This window comes from Neltuma alba, unplaced genomic scaffold, assembly GCF_004799145.2.
Source record: "Neltuma alba isolate B1F8T4 unplaced genomic scaffold, ASM479914v2 tig00010614_pilon, whole genome shotgun sequence".
NCBI classification, from domain to species: Eukaryota; Viridiplantae; Streptophyta; class Magnoliopsida; order Fabales; family Fabaceae; genus Neltuma; species Neltuma alba.
In genome coordinates this window covers 194,068-203,246 of record NW_021635471.1, presented here as the reverse complement: position 1 = coordinate 203,246, position 9,179 = coordinate 194,068, and positions in this window count along the sequence as shown.

Below are 9,179 nucleotides of genomic sequence, written 5' to 3'. Positions count from 1 at the left end.
CAAACCACTAGAAAATGAAAAAAAAAAAAAGAGGGACAAATTTCGTAAAATTTAAATATCCCCACATTTCTAGCGGTTCATAACCGTTAGAACTTTTGGTGCCAATTCCAAAATTTCGATTCCTAGCAAAATTTAATATCCTCTGAATTTTCTAGCTAGAAAATCATGGCGCCAAAATGAAAATTTTTGTTTCCTGGCAAAATAAAATTTCGCTCAGAATTTTCTAACGATTAACTAACTGTTATAAATTTGTCAGATATTTCTAGCGGTTCTTAACCGCTAGAAATTTTGTATCATTCCTGTTCCGCTACTTTTTTTTTCTAGCGGTTATTTTAACCGCTAGAAATTTTCTGGCGTTTTGACCATACTGTGTAGCGATTCACGTAACCGCTAGAAATCCCTTTCTAGCGGTTTGTGTAACCATTGCAAATGTTATTTGTAGCAGTTATAACTGCTAGAAAAGTCATATTTTAACCATTACAAAATACATTTTTTTTTGTAGTGAATTGATGTTAGAATAATGTTCAAAGCCTTGAAAGAAACACGAATCAAGCAGTTTTATGCTGAAATTGGTTGAATTTCATAATTGTGTAACTTGAGAAAATATTTCGTCCAGACCTGGTTCTTGTGCCTATGATGTGATTTTAATTATTTTGATGCTTCCAATGTGTTTAAAATGAAAAATTGTGTAGGGATAAGATAAAAGAATGAAGTTGGAAGTATTGGAATCAAAACTGAAAATTATGTAGCAGATTTCGGTTTTGGCCTAGAACTAGGGGAAGGAGCTGGATTTTGATGAATCTAAGCTTATATTTGGATTCTTTGGGTAAAATTGTGTAAGATTGGCCTAAAGGAACAATTTTTACAAAGTCAGAACACTATATTATAAATTAAGGAAAAAGGGATAAGTTTAAGGACATAAGTCTTCCATATTGTGTAATTCTTGGTCCTAATAAGTAAACCCTTGTGGTTGTGATTAGGACCTTGAGGCATCCAAGAGAAGGTTTGGATGTGGTTGAGCAAGCAACCTTAATGGTTGGAAGCAAAAAGGAGTAAGAAGAAAGCTTAAGGACACAAGGTAGCAAACTTTACCCTTCTCTTGTGTGCTTGGTATTTGCTTGCATGTATGACATGTTCTGTGTTTATATGGTTTTATGAACTCATGCATTGTGATTGTGGATATATTTGAAATGTGTCATAGGCCTATGTGTTTTATGGTTAATGCATGATGATTACCAAACATGTCACTATGTTATAGAAATGTTAAGTTGCAAGCATGTTATGATCGCCAAGCTCGCCATGTATGTTTGAGTAGTTATTGTTTGCTACTGAGATTCTCCCGAATCTCACCCCTCCCTAACTAATCATTTAGGTCAATCAATGATGCACAATGATTGCATGAAGGAGAAGAAAGCGGAGAATTATTGATATTAATGATTGGTTAAGGATTTATATATAATTCTCTTTCTATGTAAATTATATATATGAATGCTAATGATACAATGTATTTGCTTAGAATGTTTATGATATGAGTGGAAATATATTATAATGAATAGGAAAGGATAAGGCCAAGTTATGCATGTCAAAACAATAAAAAGAATTAAAGCAAGAATTGTCCAATGGATAAAACGCATGTCTTGGAGCAGTCAGCTTCCAGCTCCAGTTTGACCTATCAAATGTATAAGTTAAGCCATGAAACTTGGAAGACATATTATACACATTCCAAGCTTTAAAATGATAAGTAGATTACTTCAATTGGATGTGTACACTAAAAGATGCGAATTTTCCAATTTGGACCAACAATCTGAAATTTAACCAGTGAACAGTAACCCGAGAACCAAATGCAAATCTTCAATCTATGGGCTTGGTTCGTGAAGCGCTTGAACCGTAATGCTTCCAAACGTGTACTTTGAGCGATTAAAAGAAGGATGTTTCATGTAACACTCGCATATATAATAATTTGCAGAATGGAATGTTATGGTGGACAATCTTGTACGTTGAATACATTGGAATGTTGTGTGTTGCTCTTGCTAATTATGATTTCATGGGCTCTCAAAATAAATTTAACTACTACCTCGATCTTATATTTAGGGCGGAAGTAGTACTAGCTCAGATTGACATGACTGACAAGAATTTTCGTCAGTGGAATTGATAGGCTTGATTCATCATATTTATGTAAGGAATAATCTGAACTTAGCCATTAAAAAAAACTAACCTTTATAACCTAGACTAGGAAACATTATTCATTTTTAATGCTTTCGAGGCAATATTAAACTTTTTTTAAAAAAACTCGATACTTACTAACTCGTTTCCCTTTAATTAATTGATTTGGTTAGTTCAAACTTTCATATTATTTTGTTAAATAATGTCTAGAGGCATCATTGGCATTGGTTATGTACTAAGAACAAAGTTAAGTTCCGAGACAAAATTTTTTATTGTTTGGCCCAAAAACATTGATGTGAGTGAATATAAAGAGAAGAACACCAGACAATATGATATCTTGCAGTTATATAATGACGTAGTTTTATATAATTTTAAGACTTCTTTTTTAAAAAATAAAATAAACGGAAGCATATTTATGATAGCGAGACATTGGAGTTTTGTATGCTTTTCGCTATTTGCATGGACGGCCTTCAGGGATATCCCATAAAATTGCAACGATACAATGTGTAGACAATAACAGATAAACTTTTAGAATTTAACTAGGAATTTCTCCCCTGTGCAATGCATGGATTAGTATATTTGCTTAAATTTAAAATTAGACAATATTTTTATCAAGTTACTTATATTTATTATGCTGAGCTCTCCAATCACATATGACTACATGTCCTCTTTTTCAACTATTAACATTTAATAGTATTTAATTATAAATCCACATGAAATGAAATCTCATCTAATAATGATGCTTTCCAATTAATTTAATATATTCAAATTGAAAATTAATTATTAACTTTTTTCATTTGAGCTTCCAATTGAAATCACATTAAATAATGATGCTTCCCATTTAATTTAATATGGTCAAATTTCAATCAAGATAATATTCAAATCTCATTAATTGAATATTTTTAGATCCTACGGACCCATTTTTAAATGAATCGGGTATTACAAGATTTTAAGAATATAATTGATTGATGATTGATAATTTTTCAGATTATAAAATTTATTTTTAATAATTACTAATATAAATTTTAGTGCCTTGTTTTTTTTTTTCATTCCATAAATTCTTCTAATATTTGCAACTCAACTATATACTCTACCCTGTACTATATATAAGCAATATTTTCTTACATAGAGTTGAACCTATGTGCAACACATAAGGTTTGTTTAAAAATTTAATGTGCATTTTTCATTTTACTCTCTTTTTTTCTTGCACTCATTCTTTCTCATCTATTTTCGTACTCACTATTCTCTCTTTTGTCATCTTTAAAAATAAAGGTATATTTGAAAAAAAAATTACATCTCTTGCATAGTTATATATATATATATATATATATAGGATAGGAGGGAGAAATATTTTTGTTAAAAAGACTTGTTCAGTATGTACAAGTAATTTTTACAGATTAATATTTTTCTTTTTTACAATTAATTAAGAATCGTAAGCCTTGTATATTGATCATTAATTATTTTGCAGAGAGACATGGGCAAAAAAAGGCGCGGAGGACCTTGACTTTTTAAGACCCCACTAATCACTACTTTATTTATTCACGTGGCCTAGCTTTTTAGGTTTCCTGTAGTAATTTTTTGTGCGATGTAATAACCATAAGTCACCCGAAAGATGTCAATATACATTTTGAACATGGCAAATTTTATAACATATCCATGATATATGATCGCGAAATGTTTAAGACATGACTTACACGAAAAACTACACATGTATACATACTACCTTTGGTTTTTGGTTCTTGTTATTATAAGAGGCAGATAACTAATTTACTAATATATTTGTAACAAACGAGTATTATCTTTTTTAAAATATCTTTGTTAGTCATGTGTATTGGAATCGAAACATTTTAACATGCATAACTACCATAGGAAACTTTTAAAAAAAAGAAAAGAAAAAATATGGAACATAAAGTGAATTAGGGTTTTATATTGAGGACCAAATTGAATCTCCAACTAGCTCTTTGATGAGAGCCTTTGTCGTTTGCCTTGGGGTTCCCAATTAAAAATAAATCCAAGCAATGTAATATAGTGCAAAACTCGGGTTGTTTCACTTTGAGGAGCCTTTATTTGAAATCCTAAGCAAGCTAAGTATAAAAAATAAAAAATTGACTTGGAAAGGGATTGATTTTCTTTTTAACTAATTAATTAGAAAAATTTAAAAGGATGCAAAATGAGTAAATAATTTTTGGATTTTTAGTTTATAAAATAGATATGAATGAAATAAACAAAGAGAATTAACAAGTGACAGCAAATGAAAAAGCAATCCTTTAGCACAATGATTAAGGTTATCATTACTTCAATTAATTTGGGAGTTAGCTAAATTCAAAAGACTCTAAGACCACCCCTTAGACTCAATTTAATTGGAATAATCAACACCAACTCACCTTGCATATTAATTACTCACAATTAAACTGTTTCAGTAGAATTAGCCAAAGAGATTCAAACAAAAGCAATTAATATTTTTAGACCAATAACAAAGCCACCTTGAATTATCACTAAATATTCATAATAATTTCAAAGCATAGTCTAACCAAGTACAATCTAACCAACTACAATGTAAAGAAATTAAAGTTAATCATAGCATAATATCAAATGTTAATCAAAGATTCCAACAGCTACAACCAATCTCAATACAAATATAAATCATCACAGCACATTCAAACATTGTAATTGCTCTAGAGAATTGAAGGATTTAACTAAGCCCTTGCATCATTGAAGCTCCACCGTATGCTTCAACGATTAAAGCCATAACAGACAGCACAAACAGAGATAAAAGAGATGATGATGATGATGAATGGGCTTCCTGTCTCGCAGTGTGGCACTGATGATGGAAGTAATTGAAGCTCCACCGAAGCTCCACCGTATGCTTCAACGATTAAAGCCATAACAGACAGCACAAACAAAGATAAAAGAGATGATGATGATGATGATGAATGGGCTTCCTGTCTCGCAGCGTGGCACTGATGATGAAAGTAATTGAGGAGGACGGTGGCGATGGTGTGGAATTGGATTTTGATGGAAGATGGTGGAATTGGCTGAAACTCAAGAATATGGAGTGAAGAATGATTCAAAGTCCCTGTCACGCACACTAGACCTCCTCTTCTTTCTTCCTGCCGTCACTCCCTATTCGTGTGTGTCTTTCACCACTACTCACTATGATGATGAAGAGTAGGTTTTGGGGAGGGAGCAAAACATCTCTTTTTTTTAATTATATTTTTTCTTTTTCTTTTCTTCATTATTTTTAATTCTCCAAAAACCTGCAATCAAAAATTCAAAAATAAGGTAGCATTAATTGTTCTTAAAAATCAATTAATCATAATTATGACAATTTTACCCCTATTATGCACTAGTTCAAGTTAAAGCACTCTAATGTGATTTATAATCAAATGATGCAATTAAGGACCAATAATAATGACAAAAACCCATAAAAAATATATGAACATGCATGCAAAAACATAGATTTGTCAACTCCCCCATGTTTAGTCCTTTGCACTCCAGGGCAAAACATGAGTAAAGAAGAAACCCACAGAGACACTCAATGCAAGCAAACATAAAATCGACTAAGCATGAATGTGCAATTGACTCAAGAAACCTTTATTCCCAATCAATCAATAATCATAGAATACTTCAGTGCAAAGAAATTAACACAAGAAACATAACAAGATAAAAGAAGAGAAATATAATAGAGCTCACATAGGAGACTAGTGTTTCACTCATCTCTCAAATGGGAAAAATTTCACTCAATCCATCTGGATTAGCACCTTCCATAAGCTTGTAGAGATTCTAATGTCTCCACTAGTAACATACCTTAGACTCATCATCAAGGGAACTTAAAAGGTTGTAATGTTGGAAAGCAAGGTCAAATAAATGAAATGAACTAACAAATGAAATGCATGAGTGGTATAGTATCAACTCAAAGTAAGCTAAAGTACAATCATGAAAGAACATCAAAGTGTAGATTTTAAACTTTTGAAACAGAAATCCTTGCTATTCAAACCACCATTGAATGCGTTATTTCAAATTTTATTCTTTTGTTGCAACTTATTTTCTTTTTCTATAACTTTCTTTCTTTGGCTTTTTCTTCTCTTTATTGCCTTTTTCTATTCCTTTTTCTTCTTTTGTATTCTTTTTTTTTTTTTGCTTTTCTTTCTTTCTTTTTTTTTCTTCGGCATCCAAACCTAAGAAGGCAAAGATATAGACATTAGTGATGTACTTTTCAAAAATGAAAAACCAAATGTAACTCATGCAAAATACTTGCTAAAAAGTAATGAGTGAAATGAAAGTGAAGGTTCAAAGGGGTGAACAAAGGTTAAATGTAGTAGCATGTGTTTAGGTGATGGGTTTAGAAATGAATGCCCTTATCATCGTCACAAATCTAGGTATTAATGCAGCTTTGAAAAAGAATCTAAACAAGTTCTAGAAGTTAACCAAAACTAGGTGAAAATCGAGAAAGAATACATGGCTAAAAAATCCTCCCATCAAGGCTTTCTCCATGATGTTTCCTCCTTAAGGATCAAGCTATGAAACAAGGTTAATAACACTACACCAAAAACATCTATTATGCTAATCAACTAAGAATAGAGATCACTCAAATCAAATGCAATCAAACTCAGTCGTGCAATATTCACAAGCATTGTGCAAAAGGATTTTAAAAAAGATGCCCAGGGATTACAAAAGTCAAGTCAGTAACAGAGAGAATAGCCAATCGCCCATACATCAGTGCAAAACACTGAGGTGAATAAAAACAGGAGCACACAGAAACCAGCAGCAAAATTCCTAAGCCAAAATCACTCTCAAATCATGCGATGCAATTCAGAAATCAACCAATAAGCCAAAGAAGAGAGCAATTATAGTAGCAATACTTAGTAAACAGGAGCAAATACAGAGGTCAACTTTTTTAAAAAAAATTTTTAGCTCAACTCAACAACGATCCCTCTCCTACACTTAAATTTTGCATTGTCCTCAATACAAAATCCAAGGGCAAGGTAAACAAAAGGGGAGTAAACAAAAAGACCATAATCGTTCTCACACTTATCATCAACAGTGGCACTAAAACAAGATTTAACATTTTCAATATTCTCATGCTTATCAATAATAGGACTTTCAACACTAGAAAAAGAAGCTTGATTGGCATTGGAATCATCACATAAAACAATATCTTCATCCAAATCACCACTACTAGAAGCAACAGGTTGAATATTAGCATTTTCAAATAATTGAGGGGATTCACAAACAATTTCTTCATCCACCTCAATATCTCTCACATTATCAAAAGCTTCTAAAGGCATATCAATAGTACGAGGGGGTAATCTCCTCAAGAATAGGAGCATTGTTACCTAGAGTATGTGATGGCTCCTCTGTAAGTTGAAGATGCTCCTGCTTCCCTTTAGAATCTTGTGTGATTACACTGAATATAGGCACTAGAGTTTGGAAATTTTCCACAGGTGAGGTAGCATTTGACTCTTTCTTTAAATATCCCACCCGTACATTTTTAGGCCATAAAGCTCCTTCTTCTCCTCTTGTTCTCTTCCATAGCATGTGGTCAACAAATGTCTTGATGAAGTCTGCTATATCCTCTAATTGCTCTTCTATCTCTTTTGAGCTTCCGTACATTTCCTTATGCATGAATAACTTATCATGTTGAATCTTTGCTTTATCATATATCCGCCTTAGAGCATGGATTTGGTCATCCATGTTTGGTAATGTAAGGAAAGCATCAAGTCTAGAAGGTTCTGGAACAAAGGGTTGGGGTAGAGATTTATGGTATGAGGAGAAATGGTTATGTGAAAGGTAAGTAGGTGTAAGGTATGAATGATGGGGTGGGAATGAAGGCTCTTGGTAATATGAAGTGTGTGGCTCACGATGATATGTATGTGGTGGAGATATATGATTAAAGTATGGTTGGTGAGGTTGGAGTGATGGTTTAAGTGATTGATGTGGAGGATGGTTCATCCAAGAGGAGTCATGGGTATAAAGGTGATTAGGTATTTGAGACTTTAGCTGAGCTTGAAAGGAGTCTAACTGTTGTAACAACTCTTCAATCGCTTGATAACATGTTGAATTAGAAGGTGTATCAAACTCTAGTTGATCTTGAAAGGAGTCCAATTGTTGTAACAACTCTTCAATCTCTTGAGAACATGTTGAATTAGAAGGTGCTTCATTCCACATACTATTTCCTACAAAAAAGTGAGAATGCGATGGTAGATCATGATTGCTATTAAACCAACCCATGAGTCATACAATCAATTCCCAACAAAAACCAACCTAAAGAAACTCAAAACAATCCTAAAAAGCTAGAAAAATCAGAAAACTAACACAAAAACAGAAAAACCTGGAAAAAATTCCAAAAAATAAAGAAAAAATGAAAAACTCCAAAATGAAGGAATTCGGCCTAAATTCACCACACCCAATAGCTAAGCTATTGTCTTGCTCAAAATGGCCAAAACCTTTAGGAAATTGAAGGTCAAAATTTTCTAGGCAAAAATTTGAAAATTTGACAGCAATTTTGAAAATAGAACTTTTTTTTTTTTGGGAAAGTAAAATCAACCTTGTGATAGTAATAAATTCACAAAAATGATAAGCTCAAGCATGTAAGGATGAAGAAATCTACCAAATGGCGATAGCAAAATTACTTTCAAAATTTCAAAGATAACCACGAATCACCAAGAAAATGCAAGAGATAAAATGAAAGTGAAAATGAAAAATGCAATGAATGAAGGAACCTATATGCTTCTTTGTTTGAGTTTTCAATGCAATTCTATGATGTCAAATGCTAAAACTATGTAATACTAACTAAAATGTAAATGAATTTTAGTTGTATTTTTGAAAAATTTTCTATGCAAATGAAAGAAATGCTATGAAAAACCAAAAACAAATGCAAACTATTTAAAAAGGCAAAAACTAACTAAATGCAAAAACTCAAAGGCTCAAGGACCACATCAACCAAAATTTGGCACTTAGTTACTAGGAAACCAATTTCTTAGCTCCTCGACAACAATGCCATTTGATGAAAGCCT